This window comes from Balaenoptera physalus (genome assembly GCF_965194825.1).
Source record: "Balaenoptera physalus genome assembly, chromosome: 6".
NCBI lineage: Eukaryota > Metazoa > Chordata > Mammalia > Artiodactyla > Balaenopteridae > Balaenoptera > Balaenoptera physalus.
Genome location: NC_138885.1, coordinates 8480845 through 8508132, shown reverse-complemented (window position 1 = coordinate 8508132; position 27288 = coordinate 8480845).

The window sequence follows — 27288 nt, the reverse complement described above, 5'->3', positions numbered from 1 at the left end:
CCCTTACTGCCTTTCATGTGTGCCATGTAATCTACACTGCTTGTGAAGAGACCATAGGCTAGAATATTTGACTTATCAAGCACCCCCCAAACACACACGCTGAGAGTCTTTGGTTTTGATTTTAATCTGACCTCTTCTGAATGAGAATGTGGAGAGGAATGCAGCATCATCCTACCCTGAACTGTCCTCTAGCTTTGGCAATGGATGGTTCATTGGCCATTAGAACCTCTCACATCTGTGTAGGATCAGTAGGCCCTGGGTGTCACTATTGCGGCCTCACCCCACTGCCTCTAAGCAAGTTTGTTCCCTTACATGGACTACAGAAAAGCTCCTTCATTAATGTTTTTGCCTCCAGTCTTGTCCTTTCCAGCCATCCTCCATTCAGCAGCCAGAGTGATCATCAGACAACTTGGATAGGACCTTGTCAATCACCTGCTTAAAACTTACCAAATTTAGAACAAGACAAGAATGACCACTTTTGCCACTTCTATTCAACATAGTATTAAAAGTTCTAGACAGAGCAAATAGGCAACAAAAAGAAATAAAAGGCATCCAAATTGTAAAGGAAAGGGTAAAACTATCACTTTTCACAAACCACATGACCTTATATGTAGAAAACTCTACAGATTACACACACACACACACACACACACACACACACACACACTGTCAGAACTGATAAAAGAATTCAGCACAGTTGATGGATACAAAATGAACACACAAAAATCATTTTTTTCTATACACTAACAATAAATAATCCAAAAAGGAAATTAAGAAAATAATTCCATTTAAAAGAGCATCAAAAAGAATAAAATATGTAGTAATAAACTTAAGGAGGCAAGAGATTTGTACAGTGAAAACTACAAAACACTGCTGAAAAAAATTAAAGAAGACACTAGCAAATGGAAAGATATCCTATGTTCATGAATTACAAGACTTAATATTGTTAAGATGTCAGTACTACACACAACTATCTACAGATTCAATGCAATCCCTCAAAACCCCAATTTTTGCAGAAATAGAAAAATCCATCATAAAATTCATATAGAATCTCAAGAGACCTGCAATAGTCAAAAAAATCTCAAAAAAGAACAATGTAAGATCTCAGACTTCTTGATTTCAAAACTTATTACAAAACTACAGTAACCAAAACAGTGTGGTACCAGCCTAAAGAAAAACATATAAACCAGTGGAATAGAACAGAGAGCCAAGGAATAAGCCCTCACACATATGATCAAATAACTTTTGACAAGGGTGCTGAAACCATCCTATGGGAAGGGACAATTCAGTGAGGAAAGAGACAATTCAATGGGGAAAGGACAGTCGTTTCAACAAATGATGTTAGGAAAACTGGATATACACATTAAAATGAATGAAATTGAACACTTATCTTAACACCATATACAAAAGTTAACTCAAAATAGATCAAACACCTAAATGTAACACCTAAAATGATAAAACTCTTAGAAGAAAATGGGAAAAGCTTCATGTCATTGAATTTGACAATGATTTCTTGGATATGACACCAAAAGCACAGGCAACAAAAGAAAAAATAGATAAATTGTATTCAAATTTAAAACTTTTGTACATCAAAGGGAACTACCAACAGAGTGAAAAGGCAACCCATAGAATGGGAGAAAATATTTGCAAATCAAATATCTGATAAGGATTAATGTCAAGAATATATAAAGGACTCCTACAACTCAACCAACCTGATTTCAAAATGAGCAAAGGACTTGAATAGACATTTCTTGAGAGGAGATACACAAATGGTCAATAAACACATGAAAATATGTTTAACACCACTAATCATCAGAGAAATGCAAATCAAAACCAAAGTGAGATACCACTTTACACACATTTGGATAACTACTATACAAAAAATTGAACTAAGATTTTAAAAAAACAGAAAATAAGTTTTGGCAAGTATATGAACAACTCAGAACTCCTTTGCATTGCTGGTGGGAATGTAAATTGATGTGGTTACTGTCAAAAATGGCATTCCTTAAAAAATTAAACAGAATTACCATATGACACAGCAATTCCACTTCTGGGTATATACCCAAACAATTGAAAGCATGGACTGTAACACACCATTTGTGCACCAATGTTCATAACAACATTAATCACAATAGCCAAATGGTGAAAGCAACCCAATATCCATCAACATATGAATGATAAACAACATGTGATATACATACAGTGGAATAAATGTAGCTTAAAAGAAAAGAAACTCTGACACCTTCTACAATGTGGAAGAATCTTGAAGACATTACATTAAGTGAAATAAGTCAATCACAAAAAGGCAAATAGCGTGTGAATCCAATAATGTGAGATACCTAGAGTGTGCAAATTCAAAGAAACAAAAGTTAGAATAGTGGCTTCTGGGGGGCTGAGGGAAGGGAGAAATGGGAAGTCAATGTTTAATGGGTACAGAGTTTCAGTTTGGGAAATTTAAATTTTCTGAAGATAGATGGTGATGATGGCTACACAACGATGTGAATGTACTTAATGCCTCTGAACTGTACACTTAAAAGTGGTTAAGATAGTGCATTTTATGATTAATTATGTTAGCACAATTTTTAAAACCTTCCAAAGTCTTGCTATGCCAGTAAAGCTCAAGCTCTCCAGACACGCACAGGTCCCACCACATGCTGGCTCCATGTACTAATCTACTGTTTCCTCTCTCCACTCCCTGTCCATAACTCAGCCACAGGGAGCTCCCTGAGATCCCTTTAATGCACTCATTTCTCATTTCTGTGCTCTTGCATATGTGCTTTGTCCACAGGAACTTCCTTTGCCTCTTTTTTCCCCTTTGCCAATACTTACTCTGAGTTGGTAACTGAGTTCAGGGGTTTTGTTACTCTGGGAAATCTTCCTTGATCTTCCTGATGGACCATCTTCATTTCCCTTGTGTTCCCACTGCTCTTTTAGATCACTGATAACACTACAATCTAATCTTCCTGTAACAGTACAGCGGGGAACAGCTGTTGGAAAGAAACAAAGCAGTTTCATGTTCATATGCTAACAGGAGGAGAAAATTCCATTAGTAGGACAAGACCAAGAAGTGGCACAGATGATACAATTAGTAGACAAGGATATTAAATTGTTGATTATAGCTATACTCCATAAGATTTTTAGAAGGAAGAGAAAGGGTGCACATGTTAAGCAGGGATATGGAACATGTATAAAGACCCAAATCAAACTCGATATGAAAAATATTGGTGAAGAAAAATATTATGGATGGGATTAAAAACAGATTATACATTACAGATGAAAGATTAATGAGCTTGAAAACATAAATATAGAAACTATATAAAATTTTTTAAAACAGGGGAAAAAAGCTGAAAAAAGAACTGAAATGTGCATCAGTGAGCTGTGAAACAATTTCAAGCAGCCTAATATATGTATAATCTATCCCTGAAAAAGAGGAGAGAGGACAGAGACAAAAAAATATATCTGAAGATATAATTGTCCCAAATTCCCACAGATGTTAGAAGTTCAAGTAGACACAGCACAAGAAATATGAAACAAAAACTGCACTAGGGTATATCATAATTGAATTTTTAAAAGCCAGTGATAGAGGGAATATCTTAGTATCCAGAGAAAAAAGTTTCTTTAAATACAGAAAAACAAAGGCAAAAATGACAGAAGTTTCCTCATTGGTAAAAACGAACACCAGTAGACAGTGGATCAACATCTTTAAAGTACAGAAAGAACAAAAAATCAACCTACTATACTAAACTCAGCAGAAATATCTTTCAAAAACGAAGGTGATATGAAAGCTTTTAAAGATATACAAAAGCTAAAAGAATTCATCATTAGCTAATCTGCATTATAAAAAATGTTAAAGGAAATCCTTCAGGCAGAAGGAAAATAATACCAGATGGAATACTTGACTTATGTAAAAGAATGAAGAACTCCAGAGATGATAAATATGTAGGTTTAAAATTTTAAAAACAAGATTTTTTTCTCATTTAAAAATCTCTTTAAAACATAACTGATTGTTTAAAGAAAAAATAATTGCAAATTATTGTGGGATTTATAAAATATGTAGAAGTAAAATTTATGACAGCAACAGCACAAAGGCTAGAGAGGAACACAGAAGTATACTGTTACAAATTTCTTATACTATATATGAAGTAGTATATATAATATTACTTATAGGTAAACAGTTATAAGTAAAAGATGCTAACTATAACCCCCAAAGCAACTGTTGCTGCAGCAGATATGCTATTAAGTTGGCCCCCTGATCCCATCTCTTATTGTTCATATCTTTGTGGGATAATTTTCTCTTGAGTGTGGACAAGACCTGTGACTTCCTTCTACCCAATAGAATATGGCAATGATAAAAGGATGTATGTGATTACACTACATAATACTATAACACTCATCATGCTGGAATCTCTATCTTCCTTGCTGACATTGAAGAAACAAAACATGATGAAGTGAATGCTTTCCCACTAATATCATGAAAAAGAGGACAATATCTGTGCTTATAACTCCTATTCAACATCATAATTGCTAGCTTATCAAGTACAATATGACAAGAAAATAAACAGCATAAGTTGTAAACAAAGAACTAAAACATTAATCACAAATTATTGTCCACATAGAAAATGGCAAATAATTTTCAAAATAGTACTAGAAGTAATAAGTGAATTTAGATAAGTTTCTGGAAACAAGGTCAATATACAAAAATTGATTGTATTTCTAAGTCCTATCCAGGAAAAATTGGAAACAGAATTTTTTTATGCTTTAAATTATTTAATCTTGAGAAGATTAGGATATATATACTGTAATTCCTAGAATAACCAGTTATTTTTAACACTGCCAAAAATATGAAATACTTGAAGCATATTCATTTCTTTTCACCTAAAGGAACCAGAGAAAGAAGAACAAACAAAACCCAAAGTTAGTAGAAGGAAAGAAATCATAAAAATTAGAGCAGAAATAAATAAATAAAAAACAAGAAAACAATAGCAAAAATCAATAAAACTAAGAGCTGGTTCTTTGAGAAGGTAAACAAAATTGATAAACCTTTAGCAAGACTCATCAAGAAAAAGAGGGAGAGGACTCAAATCAATAAAATTAAAAGTGAAAAAGGAGAAGTTACAATGGACACCGCAGAAATACAAAGCATCATAAGAGACTAATACAAGCAACTCTACACCAATAAAATGGACAATCTGGAAGAAATGCACAAATTCTTAGGACGGTATAACCTCCCAGGACTGAACCAGGAAGAAATAGAAAATATGAACAGACCAATCACAAGTAATGAAATTTAAACTGTGATTAAAAATATTCCAACAAACAAAAGTCCAGGACCAGATGGCTTCACCCATGAATTCTATCAAACATTTAGAGAAGAGCTAACACCCATCCTTCTCAAACTCCTCCCAAAAATTGCAGAGGAAAGAACATTCCCATACTCATTCTACAAGGTCACCACCACACTGATACCAAAATCAGACAAAGATACTACAAAAAAAGAAAATTACAGACCAATATCACTGATGAATATAGATGCAAAAATCCTCAACTAGCAAACAGAATCCAAGAACACATTAAAAGGATCATACACCATGATCAAGTGGGATTTATCCCAGTGATGCAAGGATTCTTCAGTATATGCAAATTAATCAGTGTGATACACCATATTAACAAATTAAAGAATAAAAGACCATATGATCATCTCAATAGATGCAGAAACTGCTTATGACAAAATTCAACACCAATTTTTGATAAAAATTCTCCAGAAGGTAGACAGAAGGAAACTACCTCAACATAATAAAGGCCATATACGACAAACCCACAGCAAACATCATTCTCAATGGTGAGAAACTGAAAGCATTTCCTCTAAGATCAGGAACAAGACAAGGATGTCCACTCTCACCACTATTATTCAACATAGTTTTGGAAGCCCTAGCCACAGCAATCAGAGAAGAAAAAGAAATAAAAGGAATACAAATTGGAAAAGAAGTAAAACTGTCACTGTTTGCAGATGACATGATCCTATACATAGATAATCCTAGAGATACCACCAGAAAACAACTAGAGCTAATCAATGAATTTGGTAAAGTAGCAGGATACAAAATTAATGCACAGAAACCTCTTGCATTCCTATGCACTAACAACGAAAGATCAGAAAGAGAAGTTAAGGAAACAATCCCATTCACCATTGCAACAAAAAGAATAAAATACCTAGGAGTAAACCTACCTAAGGAGGTAAAAGACCTGTACTCTGAAAACTATAAGACACTGATGAAAGAAATCAAAGATGATGCAAATAGATGGAGAGATATACCATGTTCTTGGATTGGAAGAATCAATATTGTGAAAATGACTATACTACCCAAAGCAATCTACAGATTCAATGCAATCCCCATCAAATTACCAATGGCATTTTGACAAAACTAGATCAAAAAATCTTAAAATTGGTATGGAGACACAAAAGACCCCAAATAGCCAAAGCAATCTTGAGGGAAGAAATCAGAGCTGGAGGAAGCAGACTCTCTGACTTCAGACTATACTACAAGCTACAGTAATCAAGACAATATGGTACTGGCACAAAAACAGAAATATAGATCAATGGAAGAGGATAGAAAGCCCAGAGATAAACCCACACACCTATGGTCAACTAATCTATGACAAAGGAGGCAAGGATATACAATGGAGAAAAGACAGTCTCTTCAATAAGTGGTGCTGGGAAAACTGGACAGCTACATGTAAAAGAATGAAATTAAAACACTCCCTAACACCATACACAAAAATAAACTCAAAATGGATTAACGACCTAAATGTAAGACCGGACACTATAAAACTCTTAGAGGAAAACATAGGAAGAACACTCTTTGACATAAATCACAGCAAGATCTTTTTTGATCCACATCCTAGAGTAATGGAAATAAAAACAAAAATAAACAAATGGGACCCAATGAAACTTCAAAGCTTTTCACAGCAAAGGAAACTATAAACAAGAGGAAAAGACAGCCCTCAGAATGGGAGAAAATATTTGCAAACAAATCAATGGACAAAGGATTAATCTCCAAAATATATAAACAGCTCATGCAACTCAGTATTAAAAAAACAAACAACCCAATCAAAAAATAGGGAGAAGACCTAAATAGACATTTCTCCAAAGAAGACATTCAGATGGCCAAGAAGCACATGAAAAGCTGCTCAACATCACTAATTATTAGAGAAATGCAAATCAAAACTACAATGAGGTGTCACCTCACACCAGTTAGAATGGGCATCATTAGAAAATCTACAAACTATAAATGCTGGAGAGGGTGTGGAGAAAAGGGAACACTCTTGCACTGTTGGTGGGAATGTAAATTGATACAGCCACTATGGAGAACAGTATGGAGGTTCCTTAAAAAACTAAAAATAAAATTACCATGTGATCCATCAATCCCACTATTGGGCATATACCCAGAGAAAACCATAATTCGAAAAGATACATGCACCCCAATGTTCACTGCAGCACTTTTTACAATAGCTAGGTCATGAAAGCAACCTAAATGACCATTGACAGGCGAACGGATAAAGAAGATGTGGTACATATATACAATGGAATATTATTCAGCCATAAAAAGGAATGAAATTTAGTCATTTGTAGAGACGTGGATTGACCTAGAGACTGTCACACATAGTGAAGTACGTCAGAAAGAGGAAAACAAATATCGTATATCAATGCATATATGTGGAATCTAGAAAAATGGTACAGATGAACCAGTTTGCAAGGCAGAAATAGAGACACAGATGTAGAGAACAAATGTATGGACACCAAGGGGGGAAAGTGTTTGGTGGGGGGATGGTGGTGGGATGAATTTGGAGATTGGAATTGACATATATACACTTATATGTATAAAATAGATAATAAGAACCTGATGTATAAAAAATAAAATTCAAAAAAGTATTTAAAATATATGAAAAGAAGTGCAGTATCTTTGTGGTAAAAACTGCAAAATTCTGATAAAACAAATCAGTTACCTTAATTAAATGGTGATATATAGATCTTGTTCATGGATTAGAAGACTTAATATTGCTAAGAAGTTAAATCTCTCCAAACTGAGCTGCATATACAACCCAACTCCAATCAAAATTCCAGCATGCTCTTTTAGACATTTTTAAAAAGTGATTCTATAATGTATACAAAAAAGTAAAGGAACCAGAGTGGTGAAAACAATTTGTAAAAAGTAAAACCAATTTGGAAGACTCTCAGTACCTGATTGAAGACTACATATAAAGCTGCATTAAGACTGTAGGATGGGAATTCCCTGGTTGTGCAGTGGTTAGGGCCCCGAGCTTCCATTGCAGGGGACACGGGTTCCATCCCTGGTGGGGGAACTAAGATCTCACATGCACGTTGTGTGACCAAAAAATTTTAAAAAAGAGAGAAGCAACAATTGAACAAAAATGAACAAAGCCTCACAGACTCTGGGAGAGCATCAAGTAGTCTAACACATAACAACTAAGTTCTGGAAGGAGAGAAGAGATTGGGAAAGAAAGTTAAATGATGAAATAATGTTTTTTTAAGTCCAGATTTGGTGAAATACATCAATTTATAGATCTAACACATGCTGCAAATGCCAGGCATAATGACTGCAAATAAACCCATATGTATGTAGATGACAGTCAAAATTGCTTTAAAGTTGAACTCATAGTGACAGAGAGTAGAATAGTGGTTGGAGGCTGGAGAGAAAGGAGAAGTAGTTATCAAAGGGTACAAAGTTTCAGTTATAATATAAATAAATCCTAGTGACCTAAAGTACAGCATGGTGACTATAGGTAATAATAATGTGTACTTGAAATTGGCTACAAAGTTGGTCTCAAGTGTTCTCACAACACACACACAAGAGGTAACTAGGTGAGGTCATGGATATATTAATTAGTATAATTGTGGTAATCATTTCACAACATATACATATATTGTGCACCTTAAATATATACAATTTTTATTTGTCAAAAATAAATAAATAAGTATTGAAAAAAGGACACAAAATAAATCAATCAAATAGATAAGAGGCAAATAGTAGAAAAACTAATTAAACTTTTGAAAGGTTCTTTACATAATTAATAAAATTGATAAAAACCTTACAAGAATTATCCAGAAATAAAGAAAAGAAAATGCACAAATTATAAATTTCAGGAAGGGAAAAAGGATTTCACTACATATGACAAATACATTAAAAACATAATAAAGGAATATTATGGTTAACTCTATTCTAGTACATTTAACATTTTTTGAAAAGCAAAACTTACCTGACAAAAGAAGAAATAATATATTTAAATAGACATATTTAGGACTTCTATAACATAAACATACATAGATATGACTTGTATGACATTGATATACAGTAGACCCTTGAACAACATGGGTTTGAATGGCATGGATTCACGTATATGAGAATTTTTTAAAATAAATCTATTGGAAAAGTTTTTGGAGGTTTGCAACAATTTGAAAAAACCTGCAGACAAATAGCATAGCCTAGAAATATCAAAAAATTAAGAAAAGAATGCATAAAATATATGTAGATACTAGCTTATCCTTACATAGGCATAAGGTGAGTGATATTTAATATAAAATTAATAAATTGTTAGTTTTCTTATTGTTATATAACTTCGGTTTCAAAGAATTCCATTACCATACTCTATGCCTCTCTCCCTCATAATTCGGGAAATTGCTTATCGGCCTATCATCACAGGTAAGTGTTTTTTTTAAAAAATGGAACAATATTTCCAATACTACACGATGAATATGATTGTAATACTGTATGCCATAAAAATTTTATAATGATTCATTCATTAGTGTATAGCCTAGGCCACCATGAAGCAATCATATTTCTGCTTCTTTGTTTTCATGGCATGAATTATTATACCTGTAAATAAATATGAATTTCTTTTTCAAATTATCTTTTCATTTTTGATGTCTACTGTTAGTAATACGTATAACATCTACAGTGTTTTGTATCATATTAGACAGTACTGATGTAGGTACTGACAGATAGATGATTCATCTGGTAAAATGATGGTGTAAACTAATCAGTATCGGTAAATTCTGTACAGTACTGTAAATGTATTGATATTTTCTCTTTCTTATGATTTTGTTAACAACAGTTTCTTTCCTCTAGATTACTTTATTGTAAGAATACATATTCTTTATTGTAAGAACAGTCGATTAACAATATGTTAATCGACTGTTTATGTTATTTGTAAGGCTTCCAGACAATGGTAGGCTATTAGTAGTTACAAGTTGGGGAGTCAAAAATTCTATGCAGATTTTCAACTGTGCAGGAGGTCAGCATGCCTTTAACCCCCATGTTGTTCAAGGGTCAAATGTACAGATATATAACATATATATCAAAATGTAAATAGACATATGTATTGAGACATTAAATTCATAATGAAAATGTCCAGACCCAGGTGATTTCATTGGTAAAATTAGATCAAACATTTAAGGAAGAAATAATAGCGATTTTACACAGACACTTTCAGAAAACAAAGGAAAAAGGAACATTTCCCAAATCTATACGAACAGCATAAACTCACAACACCTGACACAGATATTACATCACCACAAGCGGTAATAAAAAGTGATTACCAATGAGACTCATACACAAAAATACAAAAATCTCTAATAAAATAATAGCAAAATATATCCAACAGTATATAAGAAGAATAATATAATATGATTAATTAGGGGTTATCCTAGGAATGCAAGGTCAATTTAACATTCTAAAATTAATCAATGCTATTTGTTACATTAACAGAATAAATGAGAAAAATATAATTATTTTAGTAAATGGAAAAATTATTTAATAAAATTCAATAATTTTTCATGATAACAATTACAAGCAATAACAATGAAAGGGAACTTTCTTAATCCGATAAAGAACATCAATGCAAAGACTACAGCTAACATTATACTTGATGGTAAAAACCAAATAATGCTCCTATATGTTCAGGAACAAATAAGGGCATTTGTTCCCACCACTTCTATTCAATATTGTACTGGGGGTCCTATCTAGTGAAATATAGTAAGATAAACAAATAAAGGGCATACTTATCGAAAAGAAGAAGTGAAACTTTCCTTATTAACAGACAGATGGTTGTACATGTAAAACTCCAAAAGAATCAACATAAACTAAAAACTCAAGTAAGTCAACTTACAAAAGTTTTAGGGTAAAGGGTCAACATAAAAATCTAAATTGTATTTCTACCTACTAGCAGCAAACAATGTGTGTTGACTTCACACTACGTCAAACTAGCTAAGGTAATTAGAGTGGCCGTGAGAGAATTTTATCTGATATTCTGAAGATGGAAGTGAAAGAGTTATCACTTTTACAGGCAGAATTATAACATAGGACAGGGTTGTTACAGCTTGCACATGTTGCTCTTTATTTTCTGGCCTACTCATTGGAGAGAGCAGCAGCTGGGCAGGCAAATCCTCCAGCTCTCGCCCAATATATTTATTAAGCTTCTAAAAATCCTGGGCCAATTGGGTGAGCAGTTGCATGGTGAAGGACATCAGTTATCTTGCAAGTCACTTGCATCATAAAGATTGGAGGTTGTCCTAGTCTGCTGGGGCTGCCGTAACAAAATACCATAGACTGGGTGGCTTCACCAACAGAAATTTATTTCTCACAGTTCCAGAGGCTAGGATGTTTAAGATCAGGGTGCCAGCATGATCATTTCCTGGTGAGGACTCTCTGGTTTGTAGACGACTGCCTTCTCGTTGTGTTCTTACATAGCACGGAGAAAGACATCTCTCTCTTCCTGATTTTATAAGGCCACCAATAGTATTGAATTAGGACCCTCACATTTATGACCTCATTTAATCTTAATTATCTTGTAAAAGCCCTCTCTCCAAATATAGTCACATTGGGAGTGAGGGTTTCAATGTATGAATTTGGGGAGGACAAAATTCAGTCCACAACAGAAGTGATGAGAGAGAGACAAAGTTCCATTTTGTTATTACAGGTTCTGGTTTGTCCTCAGTTTCTCCCATTCATGTCTATATTTCTTTCCCAACTACCTTGTACATACCTGAAACCCTGTACCAGACACAGTGCTCAGAGCTCAACAGACTGCTTAACAACCTACTGTAATTGCATAAGATCTAATAACTTTAATTAACATCTCTTTCTACATTATTTTCCGTATAGTGACTCTGCTCCTTTGATTGAACCCTGACTGCTCTACACTGTTACATGATGGAAAATGAAATTTTAAAATCTGCCATTTACACTTGCATCAAAAACACAAAATACGGGGCTTCCCTGGTGGTGCAGTGGTTAGGAATCCGCCTGCCAATGCAGGGGACACGGGTTCGTGCCCCGGTCCAGGAAGATCCCACATGCCGCGGAGCAACTAGGCCCGTGAGCCACAACTACTGAGCCTGTGCGTCTGGAGCCTGTGCTCCGCAACGGGAGAGGCCGCGACAGTGAGAGGCCCGCGCACCGCGATGAAGAGTGGCCCCCGCTCGCCGCAACTGGAGAAAGCCCTTGCACAGAAACGAAGACCCAACACAGCCAAAAATTAATTAATTAATTAATTTAAAAAAGATTACCATTCTCTAAAAAAAAAAAAACCACAAAATACTTATGAATAAATTTACTAAAAGAAGTACAAGAGCTCTACACTGCAAAAGACACAGCATTGGTGAGGAATGTTAAAGAAGACCTAAATAAATGAAAGGCACAACATGGTTGTGGATTAGAAGACTGAATATTGTGAAGATGTCAATTCTCCACAAACCAGTAGATTCAGTGCAATCCCAATTGAAATCCTTATAGGCTATTCTATAGAAACGGAAAAGCTGATTCCAAAACTTATATGAAAAGTTAAAAGACTTATAAGACAAACAATCTTGAAAAACAGGACAAAGTAGGAGAATACACACTTCTTGAATTCAAAACTTTCTTTAAAAATACAATAATATGACAGTTGTGGTATTGATACAAGGGTAGTCAATACTGTCAATGGAATAGGAGAGAGCCTGGAACACACATACATACATACACACACACACGTATGATTACTGAATTTTCAAGAAAGGTGCCAGAGTACTGGAACAACTATATATTCATATACAGAAAATTAATCTTGACCCCTACCTCACACTATACACAAAAATTTATTCAAGAAGTATCATAGACCTAAATATAAATGTTAAAAGTCTGAAGCATCTAAAAAACATAGGAGACTACCTTCTTGGAGCAAACAAGGACTTTTTAGAGATGACACTAAAACAAAGCACAAGAGAAAAAAAACATATATTGAACTTCATTAAAACTAAAAATTTTGTTATTCAGAAGATATAGTTAAGAAAATGAAAAGGCAGGTCACAAATTGGGAGGGAGTATTTGTAAAACAAATAATTGACAATGGGCTTGAATATAGAATATAAGAAGGCCCTTAACAATAATAGAAAGAGAAACAACCTAATAAAAATGAGCAAAAACATCTGAGTTGAACAGATGCTTAAAAAAATAAGACATTCTTTGACATATATACACTACTATGTATAAAATAGATAACTAATGAGAACCTGCTGTATAGCACAGGGAACTTTACTCAATGCTCTGTGGTGACCTAAATGGGAAGGAAATCCAAAAAAGGACGGGATATATGTATACGTATAGCTGATTCACTTTGCTGTGCAGCAGAAACTAACGCAACATTGTAAAGCAACAATACTCCAATAAAAATTAATTTAAAAAAAGAAAAGAAGATATTCTGATATCCAATAAGCACATATCATTAGTCATCAGGGAAATGTAAATTTAAACCACAGGGAGATTCTTTCAAAAGCTTCAGACTTTGAACAAAATTGTTGTAAGAATTGAAAGAGATGAACTTCGTACAGAGCTCTGGGCAGTGATTTGAAGTCCCTTAAATGCAATAAATGCGAACTCCCTCCCCCCCACCCCCCATTCCTTGCCAGCTAAGGCAGAGAGTGTTTTCTTGGCCCTGGCGAAGGTAAAGTCAGCCAGTCCCAGTAATTGTGGAAGTACTGGTTTTTCCAGTTCTACCTGAGAATATGGAATAGAGAAAGAGTGTGACATTAGAAACTAAAAAACAAACAGGAGACATTTTAGTTGCACTAGTCTTCTGAGCCTCTGGAAGAATTAATTTTCCTTTGGGATTGACCTCTCATTCCGCAAAATAAATAAACAAACATGGAGGTGGAGATCTCACTTCTTTGGATTTCCTGAGACTGTCACTAATAAAGAGGGTGGCTATTGCAAACAGCTAACTATGAACTCCTTTGACATTCACATTCACAATTAAAGACAATGGTTCTTTGTGAAATGTGTCGCATAAGCTTGCAGTGGCCCGGTAATTAGGCTTTTTCTGGGCTGCTGAATAACACATTTATAAATCAGAAGAGTCTCCAAATAAAAAAGGCCAGTGACAGTGATGAGTCCTCCATCAAATATAGTTCGTTTTCAGTCATGCCTTTCACTCTCCCTCTCTCCTCTCCTCCAACGTTCTAAAAGGTAAACATCCGTATTTCAATGTGTGCTCATATAGCTCCAAGAAAAACTGCATTTGGGAAATGAAAGAAGAGAGCAATTCTTTAGTCGTTTAGGCAGTTCTTCCACAGTTTAAAAAATTGACTCAATCGTACCTCATCATAGCAAGCCAAAATGTCTAACAATTTTTCACAACCTGAGTTTGGTCTGCAGATCCCTTGGCAGGCAGGGTTGGGAAGGGGAGAGAGGAAGCGTTAGGGGTCAGAGAGGTCCCATCTAGGTGAGCTGTGCACGCAGAGTCCTGCCCCGTTCTAAGATCCCTTGTCTGGCCAATGGGTGTCTGGCCAATGGGATGACAGCAGTAGCCACCCCCAGGGCTGGGCATAGATTAAATGGAACATGTGGGACTCAAGGAACAGGTCCCCACTTCCTCTCCTCCCCTTTAGAAACACCTTCCTTTTGCAGAGAGCAGTCATTGCTGCCATTCTTGTTGGGATTAAGAGAAGCCTCTCTGTGAATGCTTAATTTCAAAGTAATCTCACAGGAAGTTTGCAAGTGGAGGAAAAACTTCACCTGAACCTCATGTTCCTAATAAGAATCCCATATCTAGCCTGGGGGCACCTTCCAGAGACAAGCCAATTGCAACTGTGTCTTCTTTTACCCTTTAAGGGAATCGAACACACAATTCCCAGAATCCCCCTTCCCCAGGTCCCCCACCTCCAAAAGTGGACAGCCCTTTCTTCTAATCAGCTGTCCTGAGAAGTCCAATGCTGTGAGGTAGAGAGAGGCTCAGGAGTGGACAGCTTGGCTTTGGGCAGCCCTCACCCTCTCTGGCCTCCTGGCTTACCCAGAGGTGAGGGCCCTGTGAGGTGGGGAGCCCCACAGGACAATTTCATCCCAACTGCTGGGGAATCATCTTTTGTGTTTACCAGCCACTAGTCCTTCTGTCTGGTCCTCAAGGATAGACACTGCTCTTCCATGGGCTGACAGGCCACAGCTGAGGGACTGACAGCCCTTCTGTTCACCTTTCCAGGCCCTCACCTTCTCACTCAGGAGGAGCCAATGCAAAGGAGTGCATGTAACAAATCACACTGATTTCTCCCCAGAACCGTGTTGAAGATGAAATCTTTAGACCTAGACATTCTTTGTGTGTGTTAAATGAATAGGAATAGTCTTCACTTGGGTAAGGAAATATCTTCTTTCCCACTTTTCCTGAAACACTTGGCCCTCGCAGTCTGCCATTCATCTTTACATCATAGGGATATGCACATAAGAAATATTTACAGTTCCAAATTGATGGTAAGAACAAGAGCCATGAAAAGCTAACACTTGCCCAGTAATCAGGAGGGTGGGGACCAGAGAGACTGGAGGAACACCTGCCACATTAAAAGGGCAGGTGCTGGTCTACCCACCCAGGTGCTGCCCACAAACCTGTAAGCCCTGACTCCCACTATTCTAGAAAAGACAGCATCTGGATTTTTAACGTGAAGACTGTTGATTGGACAAGCAATCCAATGTTTCAAGCAGAACATGGTCCAACACTTGCAGGACACCTGCTGGCTAGATTTGACCCATGGGCCAGCAGAGTGTGCTCTCAGCTCTGATCCATCCTTCGTGTGGCTTTCCTACTCCAGAACCCCTCCCAGTGGCCTGCAAGACAACCCCAAGACTCTTCTGCCTGGACTTCAACTGTATCCACAATCCCACTCTGGCCTTATATTTAGGCTTATGTCCATCAGCAGCTTACATCCAGCACCTACTGCTGAACAACCCACTACGAAAGCCATGTTGTATCGTGAATTTTCTGCCTTAATGACTTCCATAGTGCTTTTGCCCATACAAGGAATATTCTCCCTCTTCTTGCCATTCTGCCTATAGAGATCCTCCACATGCTTTAAGCTCATTTCCTCCAGCTTAGTCTCTGGAGGAGATTCCCGCCTCTCCTCCAAACCCTCATAGTGATCACATTCACTTGCGCAGGCTCAGAAATTAATTTCAGCCCATCTTATTATGTTCTCTAACTGCTTCAGGTATGCTTCCCATTACTTATTAGCTAGACCATAAGCTCTCTGAGATCAGGTATCAGATGTTCTTTGGGTTCACTCATGATTTTCATAGTGTCTTGCACATTAGATACTCTGACAGAACAGAAGTACTGATGACTCCTCCAAATGGGGAGAAAAAAAAACACTAAAAATGCTGGACAAAGCATTGAAAGTTTATTTTTTAATATGTTGACTACCTGGCACAGAAGTAAGAGTACTTCAAGTTAAAAGCCAAATTAAATCTGGAATCTATAGAGTAAGTCAAACATAGAAAATACCCTTCTCTTTGAGGACATTTAGTGTTCATTTGTGACACCACAGGACTCAGGGATCAAGATGCAAAGCTCAGGGTCTGCCCAGGTGAGAGGTCTAATTCCATGAAGCTGGAGCCAGAGATGCATTGAGTGTGCAGCTAGCAAGCCCAACTAAAGACACAAAGCTAGCACAATAACACAATCAGTAAAGAAAACAAATATTTCTTAGGCACGTATGTAGCTTATGAAACTCGATCATTCTTCAGTGTAAGAGTGAACAAGAAATAAACCTACATGCTAACTCACTCCCACTTACACACATCCACACCCACTAGGGCAGAAAGAGAGAAACACATCTGTCCTGCATTATGGCACTGAGTAAAGGGGAAAATATCTATCCTGGGAATTGTTAAGAAAATTCTGTTTTCACTCAAATTGCAGCATAAATTCACACGAGCTGGGAGGTCTGAAAAAATCTCAAGATGAAACTCAGTTTAAAGTATCAACCCCAGATAACCAATAGAAGCAAATATTCAACACAAGCTTCACAGAATCCCCACAGATGAATTTCCAAGGATTCTGATTTCACAAATGCAATAAATAAATAAATAAAACACACACCACACACACACACACAAGGAAAACAGACATCCTAAGTGAGAATTAGCAGTAATAACAGGAGGCAACCCATTCTTATCAACTCCTTAATCACAGTTACCAGCAAGAATACAAAATATGTATATTTAATGGATTTAATTTAATAAAAACAGGGTATTGATAAGACTATTAAAATATCCAAACCATTCTGACAAAAATAGGGTGCCAAAACTGTATAGCAATTTAAATAAAGAGCCCAATGGATGATTTTAACAGAAAAATTTCCAAAGCTGAGGAGATATTTAATAAAATAAAAGCTAGATCTAAAGATATCCTATAATGCAGTATAGAAACACAAAGTCAAGAAATAACAAAGGAGGCTTAGAAGACATGGAGTATTATAATATTGGGTTGGCCAAAAAGTTCGTTCAGGTTTTTCTGTAACATCTTATGGAAAATCCTGAATGAACTTTTTGGCCAACCCAATACATGTCTAATTGGAAGCCTAGAAAGAGTGAAGTCAGACATGGGGATATATGATATTTGAAGAAATAATGAATGAAAAACTTTGAAACTAATAAAAGGCATTACTATTTATAAAAGCAAGTGTATCTCAAACAGGATGAAAATTAAAAATAAAATCCACACATAAAAAGTCATTGTAAAACTGCACAATACCAAGGGGAAAGAGAGACTGTCTTAAAAATCTTCACGAAGACAGATAATCAATAAAGGAATGACAAACAGCAAATGAAACTCAGGAGACAGTGGAATAATATCTTAAATGTACTAGAGAAAATAACGGTTGACCTAGTGAAAATATCTTTCTGAAGGAGATGAAGTTAAAAAAGAACAAAGGAAGACATACAAACAAAATCTGAGCTCTGTACCCAAAAGACCTTCACTTATGATATTGTACAGTTTATCCTATAGGCAAAGTAAAAGCAATCACACGGAATGTCTGAGATGCAAGAATAAATGAAGAGCAAATAAAATGGTAAATATGGAGGTAGATTTGTTCACATATTGACTATATAAGACAAAAATAATATTGTTTATCAACACTTGGGGGAAAATAAAATAGATCTAAAACACCCACACTAATATATCAGAGGGAAAGACTGAGATTACAGTTAATTTATTATGCAGTTCTTATATTTTTCAGGAGAAGGCTAAGCATCTTAAATTTTCTAAGGTAACCATTAACTGAACAAAAATAGAATTAATCAGTTCCAAAACAGTGGAGATGAAAAGGTGCAATGAGAAAATATGCTCAAACAATCAAAAAGAAGAGGGAAAAGGAGAGGAAGAAAAGCATAAGAAATGTATAATACACAAAAAGTATAAATACACAAAAAGATGATAGAAATAAATGGAATTAGAATAATAATTAGAATAAATGTAAAAGAACTAAATTCAAGAATTGAAAGACAAAGATTGTCAGACAATACAAATAAACAAAAGCTAGCCTTATGCTATTTGTAAGAAACATTTCTAAGTCATAGTATTAGAATAATAGTAAACAAATACAGGAAATTACCAGACAAGTATCAATACTAACCAACACTAGTACATAGCTATATTAATAACAGACAAAAGAGACTTTAAAGCATAAAGCATTAACAGAGAATCACTGTTCAACAATTAAAGGTATAGTTCTCAAGGAAGGTATAATAATTTTAAAGTTGTTGCACATAACAACATAATGAGCAGAAATTAAAAGGACTAAAGGGAAAAAATCATCATCATCATGATCATCATCGTCATCAACAACAATAACAACATCATAGTGGGAGATTTTAACACAATTTTCACAGCTAATGATAGATATATCAGGAAAAATCATCACTATTCACATATAAAATTTGAGCAATGCAACTAGCAAACAATTAAACACACATAGCTAGCACATTAACACAACCAGTAGAGAATACAAATATTTCTTAGGCACATATGTAGCACTTTAAAAAGTTGATCAATAGGGTCATAATTCAAACATGAAAAAACTGATACAATTGGTTAGATATTATAAACAAAATATAAATTTAAAAATTCTTAATATTCTTAGAAATTTGAATTTCTCATATATTCTTATAAATTATAAATGAATGAATAACAGAATGTAATTCATTAGAATGAATAACAGAAATATAAACAAAAATTATTTTTAACATAGTTTATTTTTTTAAATCAAAAATCCCATACAGAGTGAAGGAAGTCAGAAAGAGAAAAACAAATACCATATGCTAACACATATATATGGAATCTGAAAAAAAAAAAATATGGTTCTGAAGAACCTAGGGGCAGGACAGGAATAAAGACACAGACGTAGAGAATGGACTTGAGGACAAGGGGAGGGGGAAGGGTAAGCTGGGACGAAATGAGAGAGAGACATGGACATATATACACTACCAAATGTAAAATAAATAGTTAGTGGGAAGCAGCTGCATAGCACAGGGAGATCAGCTCGGTGCTTTGTGACCAACTAGAGGGGTGGGATAGGGAGGGTGGGAGGGAGACACAAGATGGAGGAGATACGGGGATATATGTATACTTATAGCTGATTCACTTTGTTATACAGCAGAAACTAACACCATTGTAAAGCAATTATACTCCAATAAAGATGTTTAAAAATAATAATAATAATCTTTGAGTTTATCACCAGATATACACTTCAGAATTTATCAAGAAAACAAATTAAAATGTTTTAAGTGTCTTATAAGCTAAAGAAAGATATTCAAAGAATGGGTTCTTTTTTTGTAATTTTTATTTCATATTGGAGTATAGTTTTCTTTTTTCATTTTATTTTATTTTATTTTTAACATCTTTACTGGAGTATAATTGCTTTACGATGGTGTGTTAGTTTCTGCTTTATAACAAAGTGAATCAGTTATATAGTTGATTAACAATGTGTTAGTTTCAGGTGTACAGCAAAGTGATTCAGTTATACATATATGTGTATTAATATCTATTCTTTCAAAAATTCTTTTCCATTTAGGTTATCATAGAATATTGAGCAGAGTTCCCTGTGCTATACAGTAGGTCCTTGTTGGTTATCTATTTTAAATATAGCAGTGTGTACATGTCAATCCCAAACTCTCAATCTATCCCTGCTCCCTACCTTTCCCCCCTGGTAATCATTAGTTTGCTCTCTAAGTCTGTGAGTCTGTTTCTGTTTTGTAAATAAGTTCATTTTTATCATTTTTTTTAGAATCCACATATAAGCTATCTCATATGATATTTGTCTTTGTCTGACTTATTTCACTTAGTACGATAATCTCCAGGTCAATCCATGTTACTGCAAATGGCATTATTTCATTCTTTCTTTTTTTTTCAGTGTTTTTTTTTTTAACTTTTTATTTTATATTGGAGTATAGTTGATTAACAATGTTGTGATAGTTTCAGGTGTACAGCAAAGTGTTTCAGTTATACATATACATGTATCTATTCTTATTTAAATTATTTTTCCATTTAGATTGTTACATAATATTGAACAGAGTTCCCTGAGCTATACAGCAGGTCTTTGTTGGTTATCCCTTTTAAATATAGCAGTGTGTACATGTCAGTCCCAAACTCCCTAACTATCCCTTCCCCCCACCCTTCTCCCTGGTAACCATAACTTTGTTCTCTAAGTCTGTGAGTCTGTTTCTGTTTTGTAAGTTCATTTGTACCATTTCTTTTTAGATTCTGCTTATAAGCGATATCATATGATATTTCTCTTTCTCTCTCTGACTTACTTCACTTAGTATGATGATCTCCAGTTCCATCCATGTTGCTGCAAGTGGCATTATTTCATTCTTTTTAATGACTGAGTAATATTCTATTGTATTTATGTGCCACATCTTCTTTATCCATTCCTCTGTCAATAGACATTTAGGTTGCTTCCATGTCTTGGTTATTGTAAACAGCACTGTAACAAACATTGGGGTGCATGTACCCTTTTGAACGATGATTTTCTCAAATATATGCCCAGGAGTGTCATTGCTGGATCATATGGTAGTTCTATTTTTAGTTTTTTAAGGAACCTCCATACTATTCTCCATAATGGCTGTACCAATTTACATTCACACCAACAGTGTAGGAGGGTTCCCTTTTCTCTACATCCTCTCCAGCATTTATTGTTTGTAGAATTTTTGATGATGGCCATTTTGACTGGTATGAGGTGATATCACAGTTTAAATAATTTAAGAATCAAATAAGTCATAATTATGTTAAAATACATAGTGTTGAGCAATAATGAAACTACAATTTAACAAAATTATGGAATTTATTTAAAGCAGCATTTAGAGGAAAATGCATAGCCTAACAATTTATGTTAGAAAACTAAAAGGATTAAATTTAATGAGCATAAAATGTAACTTGAGAGGTCACAACAAAAATGAAAGGAAAGAAATATAGAGCAGAGTGTAGTCCAATAAAAACTGAAAAATCCTTTGTAAGACTAATGAAAAGAAATAATCAGTATTAGAAACAATAAATGGGTGTAATTTCAGATGCTGCACAAAGTGAAAATATTTCATGAATAACTTTATACCAATAAATTTGAAAACTTACATCAAATGGACAAATTACTTTAAAATATAACATAAAAATCAACACCAGAAGAAATAGAAAATGTAAATAATCCCACTAATATTAAAAGAATTAAATCAACATTTAGAAATCTTTCTACAAAGAAAATATTACATATGTCTCAGGTGGTTTTCCCTATTAGTTCTAACTCTCAAGAGACAAATAATTCCAATCTTAAACAAACAGTATAGAGGATAAAACAGTGGAAATACTCTACAACTCATTTTATGAGAAAACAAAATTATAGGGCCATCTCATGAACTTAAATGCAAAAAAAAATCAAATAAATGTTAGCCAACTGAATCCAAAATATATGGAAAAGATAATACATTCTTCCAATAGGGATGTAGGTAATTGAATATTAGAAATCATTTTAAATAAGTTCTACATTAACAGCTTAAAAGAGAACAATCAAAGGATTTTTACTTGATGAAAATAAAATTCCATTCATGTTTAAAAAATTCTTAGCAAGTTAAAAGTAGAGGTGGACTTTCTTAAACTGGTAAAAAAAATCTACAAACACCTTAAAACAGGCATCATAATAAATAGAAAAATGCTTTCAGCATTTCCTTTATGAATAGGAAAGGAAGGATGCCTGTTATGACCATTTCTAGTCAACATTTACTAGTGATTTACCATATAATAAGAAAAAATATAGAATAAAAAGTATAAAAACAAGAAAGAAAGAAGGAAAGAAGGGAGAGAAGGAGGAAATAAATAATGTGATTGTTAAAGTAGACATATAAATTATTAGAATTTAAAAATATATTTAGCAAAGTAGTCTGATTTTAAAATTATTTATATAAAACAGCAGCAAACATTTTTAAATTATAATTAAAGATACTATTTAAATGCCTTGAAATTATAAAGTACCTAGGAATAAATGTAGCACAAGATTTTAAGCCTTTTGTAAAGAAAATTCTAAAACTATACTAAAATATATAAAGATCCAAATAAATGAAGGAATATATCATATTTATGGATCAGAAGACTAAACAACTTAAAGATATCAGTTATTTTCAAAATGATACACACTTCAGTGCAAATCCAACCCATATCCTCAAAGTTATTATGTGGTACTTGACAAGCAACTTCTAAAATGTATGCGGAAGCCTTAAGGAGCAAAGATAGCCAAGATACTCCTGAAGAAGAAACCAGATAGGGAGTCCTTCTCAGGAAAGATAGACAAGTACTGTATGTTATTACCTATATGTGGAATCTAAAAAAATGAAACACACAAGTGTAACAAAACAGAAACAGACTCATAGCTATGGAGAACAAACTCATGGTTACCAGTGGGGAGAGGGAAGTGGGGGAGGGACAAGAGAAGGGCAGGGAAGTAAGAGGTACAAACTACTGTGTATAAAATGAGTAAGATACAAGGATACATTGTACAGCACAAGGAATAGAGCCAATACTTTATAACTTTAAATGGAGTGTAATCTATAAAAATATCAAATTGTGTTGTACACCTGAAATAACATTGTAAATCAACTTTACTTCAATTAAAATAAATAGATAAATAATTTTTAAGCCATGATAACTAAGAGAGTATGGCATTAGTGAACTGACAAGGCAGAACACGGAGTCTACACACAGGCTTCTAAACAAGACAAGTAAGCTGTATAGCAAAGGAGAAAGCATGAGCTTTGCAATAATCTGTCCTGAGACAGTTAATTACACAACTGAGGAGGAAAAAAAAGAAAGAAATTGGAGTATTACCTCATGCAATACATAAAAATTAAATTCAGTTGCTTTAAAGATTTAAATGTGTAACATGAAACTGTAAACATTTTAGAATATCATATGGAAGAATATCTTTATGACTGCAAGATACGAACACATTTCTTAAGATTAAAAAAGGCAAATCATAAGGAAAAACAATGTAGACATAGTAAAACTAGGAACTTCTCTTTGCTATAAGAATTCATTGTAAAAAATGAACATAAACCACAAGTTGGGAAAGCATATTTGCAACATATATAACTGACAAAGAATTAGAATACAAACTACTTAAGGAACTACTATAAATCAATAGAAAAAAAAAAGATGATTCAAAAGAGAAATGTGCAAAAGACTTGAGAGAATACTTCACCAAAAAACATCCATGGCTATTAAAAATATGAAAAGATGCTCAACCCATCATTAATCAGGAAAATTCAAATTAAAGCCACAATGAGATGCTATTTTACACTCAGTCAGAATGGTAGAATTTTTTAAAGTCTAACAAAATCAAGTTTTGGCAAACATCTCCCAAAAAATGCATCTACTGCTGTGGGGTAACAATCTGGCATTATCTAGTAAAACTGAAGTTGTACATTTCCAAGATACAGACATTCCTTTCGTAGGATTGCATTGGAAGCACTTGTGCACATGTGCTCCAGGGACTATCTACAAAATGTTCACAGCAGCATCCTATAATAGCAAAACTTCAGAAACAAGCCAAATGCCCGAAGGTAGGCAAATGTATAGAGATTGGTCCATTGGTCCCGCACAATCCTATTCAGCAGTGAAAATAAATGAACTACAGCCAGAAGTATATGGTGACTCACTCTCAAAAGAGTGTGTTGAGCAGCCTAAAGCAAGTTGGAAACGAGTGCAAATGGTACAATTCCACTAAATAAAGTTTAAAATTCGCAACACTAAGGACTATATTCTTGGGGCTGCGAGTCAGAGCGATGCTGGCCTGCGTTGTTCCACTTCAGCAGACATGCTCAGATACTTGCATATTCTCTGAAGTGTTATAGAGCAGCCTTGTGACAGACTGAGCCAGAATTGTTAAAACTGTGAAGAAATGCAAGATGATGATAAACATGAATTCTGTATAGGGGTTACCTCTGCAGAAGAAAATATAGGATGAGGGAGAGGTACTCACTGGGCTTCAAAGATCCTGGTGATGTTCTCTTTCTTATACTGTGTTTGGATTTACTGGCATTTATTTTATTATTATTTTTATTTATTATACATATTTCACAAATATTACTTTGTATCTAATATTTAATAAAAGAAAAAAGACTTGTCTGGTTGTGGCCCTCCATGTACCCCGTGATGTTACTCTTCCAATCCTAATGTGCTTTTTGAAGGATCTCTGCTGTTTTCTCTCTTTCCATCATGAATGAACCCTTCTTTCCATGGGTCGTGAAGGCTGATGGACCCAGAGAGAAGCCGATATGGTGTGGACAGTGAAACAGACACAAGCTGACCTCGGTCAAATCTCCGTTGGATTATTTAACAATAATCCACCAGGAAATTGACTTACCCTCTCTGATCCCAGCTCCTCATCTTTAAAATGGACTTGGTAATATATAACTTGCAACGCTGTGGGGGAATTAAATAAGCAGAGGAAGTGTAAATTAGATACAACATGTGGGGTGGACAATTTGTAGAAACTATTAAAATATGAAATGTGCCTGCCATTTAACCCCCAACTCCATGACTTCAAATCTATTCCAGAAAACTTCTCTCTAAACTTTACATAAATTTATAGACAAGCTACTTTATTACAGAATTGTTTTGGATAAGAAAAAATGAGAAACAATTATCAATATGAGAATTGTTAAGTAAATTATGGTGCATCAATCACTGAAAATGTAGTACATAGTCATTAAAATGAATAAAGTAGATAATGTATTTTTTTGAAATTTATTTATTTTGTATACAGCAGGTTCTTATTAGTTATCTATTTTATACATATTAGTGTATATATGTCAATCTCAATCTCCCAATTCATCCCACCACCACCAATGTATTGATATAGGAAAATCTCTGTGATACATGGCTGAGTGGAAAATATCCTCATTCATATATGTGCAGTGTGAAGCCCGGAAAAGTTCAAACATGTCTAGTTTTCCCAGATAGTAGGAGGAAGAATAGGGACTGCCATTCACATAATGTAACTCTAAAAAGAATTATTCCTCCTCCAAAACACAACCATTCTTAAGAGAAAAGCTATGATTCTCTTTCTCTCCTAAAAGTTTTTTTTTAAGCTATTCATAGTCATAACTGCAGCAATGAAAACTTGGTGATTTTAGAGGTTTTCTAAAATCTGAAAAAAGCCCTTGTAAAGACAAGTTCTGTGAGACCAGGGCACCTGTGTTATGTGAGCCTTTGAGGCGAAGGAGCTGCTATATTTGGGGCATGTAGTTTATCCTCACTCATGTGGTCACCACCTGTCTGTGGTACTATTTTTTGCCTGAAAAACTGGGTCAGAAGTTCACAGAATGGCATCTCCAAGGTGCTCAAATGAATAATTTAATAATTCTCTAGTTGTTTCAATGGTGCTGAGCCTGTCTCTGAAGTACAGTTATAGAAGGAAAGGGAGGAGGTGACCCTGCCTTGTGCCTCCTTCTGTCACAGCTCATATCACACTTGTCTGTCTCCCTCTTGACACCACAAAACCCTGGAAGGCAGGTTCAAAGAATGATTAGTAGAGTCCCTGGAGGGGGTGGGGAACCAATGAACATGAAAGGGGCTTCTTGAAGGCAGAGGAGAAGTGGGCAAGGGAATAAGAACGTCCATCTCAGGTCCCAATGGCAAATGTGCCCTCAAAATTAGGAGAGTGATTAGGTTTTCCGTTTGAGGTTTTGGTTTTCTTTTTATTTCCTGCAGTGGAATGGCCTAACCATTTTCCAAACCAACTGTGACATTGCCTGAAAATTGCCCACTTGTTAACCAGTGCCTTTCCACAGGAGAGACGAGAAAAGCCTGGAGGTGTTGGCTTGTGTCCATGTGTCTGGACACCTAACTGTGTGTTTAAATACTAATTCACAGTGATGTATGGATACAATTTTTTATATCAAAAAGTATTCCAAAATTATAGGAAAGGGGGCACCCTGCTATGAGCCAAGGGATCTGAGTTTGAATACTGGTTCCATCACTAAGGTATTCTGAGACCCCAATGCCTCTCTGAACCTCAACTTCCCCACCCAACAAATGAGAGGGTTGAACCAGCTGAACCAGAGACCCTTCCAATGTTCCAATTCTGTTAACCTGAGAAAAACAGCATGGAGGCCAGCAAGTTCTCCTAAGTTGTCAAGGACGATGTGAAGCCTGGACATCAGGGCAAACAAGAGCCTTTTGAATAATGACTTTGCAGGCAGGCATGGGGGCATCATAAACCTCCCTTGCCATCCTCCCAGTTATAATTCCACCTCATTGTCATGAACACCTTAGTTTCTGCGGTAATTTTATTTAATTTTATGGCCTGGCTCCTCCAGCTTTCCTAGTCGGATAAACAGTTTTGACAGCACTGAGGACAATGTCAGGCAATGATTTGCAAGGTGGGGAGCAGTGTATAAACCAGTCAGTCAACAGCGTCGGTGGGTGGAGGGA